This window comes from Glycine soja, chromosome 18 (assembly GCF_004193775.1).
Source record: "Glycine soja cultivar W05 chromosome 18, ASM419377v2, whole genome shotgun sequence".
NCBI classification, from domain to species: Eukaryota; Viridiplantae; Streptophyta; class Magnoliopsida; order Fabales; family Fabaceae; genus Glycine; species Glycine soja.
This window is the reverse complement of record NC_041019.1, coordinates 22,310,440-22,318,631: the sequence shown is the minus strand read 5'-3', so window position 1 is coordinate 22,318,631 and position 8,192 is coordinate 22,310,440.

Below are 8,192 nucleotides of genomic sequence, written 5' to 3'. Positions count from 1 at the left end.
CCTAATAGTAATGAGCGAGATATCAATCAATAGAGAATAAAGGAAGGGAAGATCTTTACGGGGATTGGATTGATGTATCAAGGATTTGAAAATCAAATAAAGCAAAAAAGTTAAGAGGAGATGATAAGGGGGTAACAACAACGATTATGTAGGGATGGAGGCAAATAAGTTCCAAGTTTTGAGAAATCTTGTGGGCCTAAGTACATCTTGATTGAAGGAGGTTAATAGTAATAATGTTGAGGTGACCCCTACGACTAAAGAAGTAGGGAAAAGGGGGAAAGACAGAAATGGACAAGACCAAAAGTCAACGGGAATGCAAGCAAGGTCCCTGAGGTCCCTAAGATGACGATGACGTGTAACCTACCAACACATGGGTGTTCCCTGATGGCTTAATGAAGACAATGCACATAAAGAAAGGTAGTGGAGGACTGACTAAGAATGCTTAAGGTAAGGAGGCAGTCTTGCCACATATGGGAAAGACACAAAACTTTTGTATCCAAATAGCCATGCCAATGAAGTTTGTGGTACCAAATAGATTGGTGTGGTGTGTGAATCGGTTCCACCAAATGATTCTGGAATGGATATGCAGGTCACCCAAGGAGAAGCAAACTCATGAAATTTGAGTCAAGAGATGGAAGGGGTGGTGAGCATGGTAGAGGAAATCCAATCGGGTTAGTAATGAGGAGAAGAAGCTTCACCTCTTTTCTATTTTTTATGATAAGGTTTAAAGAAAGTGATATTTTATCCTAGAATATTAGGGGGTTTTCAAATAAGAAAAGTTTTCAGCATATGAGGAAGTTGATATCGAAATACCATCTAGATATCAGACTCATAAAAGTTGTCACTCTAACAAGACATTATGAAAGCCTCTCCTTAAAAGAAAAGGGATTTATGGATGACATGTTTGGGAGACTACAAGTGCTCCTAACTGGTCTTAAGGCTTTGGGTTACACCTACACCAAAGCTCAGATAAATCTAAAGGTGTTGAATAGTTTTTCCAAGGTGTGGGAACCAAAGACAATAACCATTCTAAAGGCTAAAGACTTAAAAGACTCGTCTAGGATGAACTGTTAGGGATTCTTCATTGCATGAAGTTCATCTTCAAAACAGAGATCATTTGCAAAAGAAAGATTTTGCTTCCCTCAAGTCTGGATAGACAAATCCACAAAGGAAGAGAAGAAGAACTCCTTCAAATCTCTTAAAGTACAGATGATTGAGTTTAACGTGTCAAACAACAACTCTGGAGGATCCACAGACAATGAAGTGACGCCTTATGATGTTCTTCTCCAAAATTGTCATATGATTTCTCTTCAGTGCAAAAAGTATAAAGAAAGAAATAAAACATCTATTTTTGAAAACACTAAGCTAAAGAAATCAGATGAGGATTTGGAAAAGAAGATCAATGCTCTGGAAGAGAGTTTGAGTCAAGCTAGTCTGGTGAGACAGACAAACCCTCCATAGTTGAAAAACTAAGAGAGAAAGTGGTTTGTCTTACAAGAGACTTTGGGAAGTTTTTGGAAAATTCTAACACATTAACTATGCTTTTGAAGTACCATTAACATCTCCATGATAAGTCTGGCTTAGGCTTAGAAGAAGAGACATCTTCCTCTGAGTCACAATCTGATCCAGACAAATATGACTTTTGTGGTAAGTCTGGACATTCCAAGTTCATATGCATCCATAAGAAGAAACAAATGTCTAAGGGTACTAATGTTGTTAGAGCCAAATGCCAAAGACTCAGATTATTCCTATTGTATATATCATTGGTAGGAAAAAGCCATGGTTTAAGTTGGTACCTAGACAATGGTTGCTCACGACACATGACAGAGGAAAGGTCTATGTTCCTCAACCTAAAGCCAGTTGAAGGAGGAGTGGGTTCCTTTGGAGGCATGGGTAAAGGGAAGATCACTGGTATAGGTAAAATTGGTATTCCTTCTCTAGTCTCCATAGACAACATCTTATATGTTGAATGTCTGAAATATAATCTGTTGAGCATAAGTCAATTTTAAGGCAATGGTTATATTGTGTCCTTTAACAAAAATCAGGTGTATAGTCAAGATTGAAGATGACAAGTCCTTCTTTTTTATGGCAGACGACACAACAATTTGTATAAGATTGATATAATAGACTTAGTAAGCAGAATGTAATATGTTTGTTGTCCAGAGAATATGACAAATTTGGCATGTCAATCTAAAACATATTTCAAAACTATCTCAAAAGGATTTAGTAAAAGGATTGCCTAAGATTTGTTGGAAAACTCATTTTCTCTATGAAGCATGTCAATAAGGGAAATAAATCAAAACTTCTTTTAAATCTAAAGATGTTGTTTTCATTTCTAGACTGTTATAGTTGTTGCACATGGATTTGTTTGGACCAACTAGAACATTGAGTCTAGGAGGTAAGAAATGTCATAGTTGATTATTATTCTATATATATATATATATATATATATATATATATATATATAAAGGTATACTTCCTTGCACATAAACATGATCCTAACAACAACCTTTGATACAAGAATGAATGACTTAAGTACATGGAAATTTTTTTATTCAAGTCCTATTAAAATTCTCATTAATCCATGTATAAGGGTTCACTCGAAGATGTAACGCCTTGGAATTTCGATAACTCAAAATTGATGTTTAGTGTAATTCTTGTGTTATTTGATTGATTTGGATGAGTTAAGGTGTTGTGTGAATTAGCCATGTATGATTTGTTGGATGTAGATGTTGAGTTATGTGGAGTTTTATTGACTTAAGTTGAAATTATGAGATTTCAAGTTTTACCTAAACTTGTTCAATGAAACCGTGATCCTGGACTTGTTAACCGTTGGATCGCCTTCAAATTTGGACTGTAGGTTTGCAACCTACTTCTTCACACTTTGACTGTTGTGATTTTAAAATAAAACTTTTGGACATTTCACTTAGCGAGACAAACGCGTTAAGTGCAATTTCAACCCGACAGGAATTACGCTCAACGCAAAATGTCGTGCTCAACGCAAATTCCAACCCGAGAGGACTTGTGCTCAATGCTAAAAGTAAATTTTCTATTAGCGAGACGAGCTCTCTAAGCAAGATCTGTAAATTATAAATACATCCTTCAACATGAAAAATACAATTTCACGCCTCTCTCTCTCTCTCTCAAAACTCCGCCCAAATGACCCTAGAAACTCCTCATCCACCACCCACAACCACCGATGGCCACTACGAGCTGCCATTGCTTGCCGCTGGACCACCACACAGAGAGGAACACTTTAATCAGAGCAAAATCCTCAAAATTTGCCTCAAGGATTCAGTGGAGAACAAGCTCCCAATTCTTTATTTCGTAGTTTCTTAGAGGTAATCTTGACTTCTATGCCTTTCTCCCAGTTAGTTTGAGTTTCTCTTAGTGTCCCTTGTGTTTTGGGTATCGTAATAAGATGTGTTTACACTTCCTTTGAAAAAACCCTTGAAAATGAGACGTTGTAGAAGTTACCTTTTTATAAAGTTAATGTTATTTTCGTGACTTTCGCAGAACCCCGGTCACATTGGCATGGTCGAAATTTCAAAATGACATCTCTTTGTAGTAGAACTTGAAACACCCCTTAGCTCTTTTTTGTTTTGACAGGGGCAATTGACCCCAGATGTTATTATTAACCTTGTTTTTGAAATCTATACTAAATTCCCTTCAATTTGGTATATAGAACTTTGTGTTTGAATCGACAAACTAGAACAAGAGGCCTCTAAGCAACGTAGAGAGAAGCTAACGGAGAGCTCATAATAAGTGAAGGGAGTTTATTATAATTTATGACTTTGATACCATAATTGGGACCCCAATTATGGGAATGTATGTCTGTCCCTGTGCATGCTGGTTTTCAAGAAAAATAATATTTCCAACTAATGGGATGCAATACATTAGCTATTGATAAATGAGAGTATCATTTTATTAGACTTATGTTGTTTGAAGACCTGAGAAGTGCGAATCTCAGGAATGAAATTTATATGTATGTATTTGTGGGATGTGATTACTGATGATGTTGTTATCGATGATAATGTTGATATGAAGTGATGTTGTTATTGATGATAATATTGATAAAGAATGATGTTATTATTGATGATAATATTAATAAAGAATGATGTTGTTGGTGATAAGCCGACGTGATGATGTTGAGATTATTTTGGGAGAGAGTTGTGTTTTGTTAATCAACTCCTCCGTAGTTGGTTATATAGTTCTTTTGAATTGCGAATGTATATAACAGATTTAATTATATGTATAAACTAATTTAATTTCCGTCATGTGAATGATGTGTACTGAGTTAATATATTTATATATATTCACTTAAGTATTTGTCTATTGTTTGGTGAATGTATATCGTGAAAAATTTACTCTCGTTTTCCATAAGCAAATTAACAAAGTTTTCATTTAAAAATTAAAATTTGATGTAAGTGATATCGTAGTAACAGGCGGGTCATTACAGAAGAAATGCAATGAAGCACTTAATGGATTGATTTATGAAACTTAGAGTCATGCAATATGGTGGTTCATTAACTGAATTACATAGTAGACAATGTTGATTTTAAATTTTAATGTGAATTTCAAAATTCAGATTTGACCTTGAATTTGAGTTTTGGATTTGAATTTATGTTTAAATTAGATTTTTCATGATTTTATCTTATCATCTATTCCATATTTAAATTTAGGATTTATCTTTGGATTATGTTATTTTATCTTATCATCTATTTCAAATTTTAATGTGAATTTCAAAATTTAGATTTGACCTTGAATTTGAGTTTTGGATTTGAATTTATGTTTAAATTAGATTTTTCATGATTTTATCTTATCATCTATTCCATATTTAAATTTAGGATTTATCTTGGATTATGTTAGATTTAACGAGATAATGTTAGTTTTTATTATATTTTATCTTATCTTTAATTCAAATTTGATTGAGGATTTTCTTTTATCTTTCAACAAGATAATGTTAGATTTGATTTGATTTGATTTTTTTTTATCTTTTTAGATTTGATGTAGGGATTCTATATATTGTAATTCATTTTTCATGAATAAACAATTTATGCATTATTCAAAAAGTGAGGTTTTTCTCTTTATTCTTCGTGAACTAAGCGAGCTTATCAAATTTCTCTGTGGCGCTCAAACCTGACTTATCAATCAGATCCTCCATAATTAATTATGGGGTCTTCACTTTCAAAGTTTCTTGTTAATCATAGGACGCGAGTCATTGTGTGGATCAAACCAAGGTTTGTATCCCCCATAAGGCATTGGGTCATGATCTTCCATAACAATTGATTTTTGTCCTCGTTGGAAAAAAAAGGTTTTTTCCATGCAACTCTTATTAGAGAACGATTTTGACATGTCAAATCAAATATAATCATGTACTTTGTGATGAAATTCATATCAATCTTTAAGTGTATACTTTTACAATTTGATCTCGAAGTCAATTTCGAGTCTCGCACAATTGAGTACCTGAAGGTTCTTAGAAAACAAGATTAATCTCGACGACATCGATGGTAATGTCAATATAGAGGAGTGTGGTTCAAAGGAGGGAGTGAGCAAGGTCAACCTTGCAAATCTTGTGAGGAAGAAGGCATCACAGATCTGAAAAAGAGAAACGATTTCAGATATGAAAATAGAAATAAGTTTGAAGGGCGAATCACAGATTTGGAAATAGAAGCATGTTTGGAGAGCGAAAAGAAGATTCAAATTGGTGTTCATGTTGATGTTTTTATGGCCAACACTTCCAATTCAAATTGGGATTCCTTTAGTTAGAGGTGGCGGTTGTTTGGTTGTGATTATTGGAGGTGTAATGGCTATGGTTGTTTGGCTTGGGTTTGTGAATCTGATTCTTGCATTTTTACTTTTTCTACAATTTGTGACAATTTAAAATCATGACAAATTGTATTCTAATTCATATATTTTTTAGAATACATATATTTTTTTTCTGTAATTTATGAAAGTTTTAATCCTTAAAAATTACATTTTAAGTTTAAATTTAAAAATAATATCACATAAGTTTAAAATCATTTAACTCCTACTTCGAGTCAAAAAGTAATAAATTATAGTTTTGCATGGACTAAATCCAAACTTTAATAATTTTATATGAAAAAAAATATATTTTTACCTTTATATAATTCAAATAATATTAAATAATGCGTTTATATATATAGTGTGTATATGACAAATGAATTGGCTTTGTCGGCATTCGGCAATGTTTCTCATTTATGCAGTTATGCCTCTTTATTGCTTTTGTTTATTTTTTCATTATTTTCGGTATTTATTTACTAGTACACTATATTAAATCGCAGCCTCGCAGGTAGTACATTTTTGGACTCTCATGTATAAACAAAAAATTAATCTTTAATATTGTACTTAAATATAAATAAATTTTATTTTATTTTATTTTATTTAATATTAACATTCATAAAATATTTTTTAATTAATTTTAATTATTCTTACTTATTCATAATATCAAATTTTAATAAAAAATATTTTAAAAATAATTTTATTTTTTATTTGAATAATTTTAACTAATTTTTAATTAGTGAGATTTTTTGCTTATATAATAAACAAGAGGAAGTACCATTTTCGCAGTTTCATTCATTTGATCAGCCAATTTGGTAAATTCCACAGATCGCTTTTCTAGATTCTGAGTACTTGATGGATCCAAGCTTGATATTTATATCATTTATAATCTGTTGACGATTAACACATCAACGGTTTGGAATAGCGCGACTTAAATATCTTATCCTTCGACACATTGTTTCGGCTGGTTTATTTCGTCTACCACTATACATTACTAACACAAAGAAAAATTAGTTTATTTTTTACTGATATTTTAATATTATTAATTAATTTTTATTTTATAATAATTAATAGTTTATCAAATATCATAATTATTTAATATGGATAATACATATTTATGAACTTTATTTTAATTTAAAAAGTCAGAAAACAAAAAAAAAATTATGAACATTTTTTTAAAGATGTGCGCGCGCATTGTCACGGACAAAATGTCCAAGCATATAGATTTAGGTATAAGGAAGAGTAAAGACTGTAAAGGTAGGGTTGAAAATGCACAACTTTCACAGGTAGCTGCAAAACAAATTAAAGTTGATTAAAGAAAAAGACCTAAATTTTAGAAAAGGTGCTTATATTCATTTATTTTCTTTCATCCCACTTTCATTTTATTTTATTTGTTACTTCTCCTTGTATTTCCCATCACGTCATCTATCATATATTTATTGATTTTTTAGTCTTTTTTATTTTTGGGTGAATACTTGTTTTGCTCATTAAAAAATAAGACATGATAGATTGATTCTTAACAGAAAAAAACAATTTTAAAGTGTAGTCACTGAATATACAAAATATGTGACAAATTATATCTACGGTTAAGTTTTCTCCATTAACTAAAACATTTGGACTCAAGTGTCATCAAAAAGAATATTGTATGTGCGGGTTATTCAGTGGAACTAATTTGTTAGTTTAAAAAATTGTAAATTTTTTAAATTAATCTTTGAACTTAACAACTTATTGTTATTTTAGTCTTTAAACTTAATCGTTTATTGACATTTTGGTTCTTAAAAGTACTTTCAAATTTTTAATTAAGTTTCATGTTATATGTAAATTATTAACATAACTATTACGATTCTCTCACTTTTATTCTTTACCCCTCCTATTTTTTCACCTTCCTCTTAACAATTTTGTCATTTAATTTATATTATAAATATGAAATTAGTTTATGAGTGATTACATAATAATAGTTAGCGGTTATAGTCAGGATATTGCTATTGAGACTCTATATGTAAATTATTAACATAATAGTAGTGACTGGTTTCATGTTATATGTAAATTATTAACATAACCATTACGATTCTCTCACTTCTATTCTTTACCCCTCATATTTTTCACTTTCGTCTTAATAATTTTGTCATTTAACTTATATTATAAATATGAAATTAGTTTATGAGTAATTACATAATAATAGTTACCGATTAAATTCAAGATATTGTTATGGAGACTCTATAAGATTCCAAATCCAATCTTTTACCAAAATCAAATTATCTTATATGTTATTAACTTGTATAGAATATTAAATTAATTAATTAATCTATTTTATGTAACAACATTAATCACAAAAAGATAGTTGAAAAAATTGAGAATCACAAAGATAGATGAATAAAAGTCTAAAAATC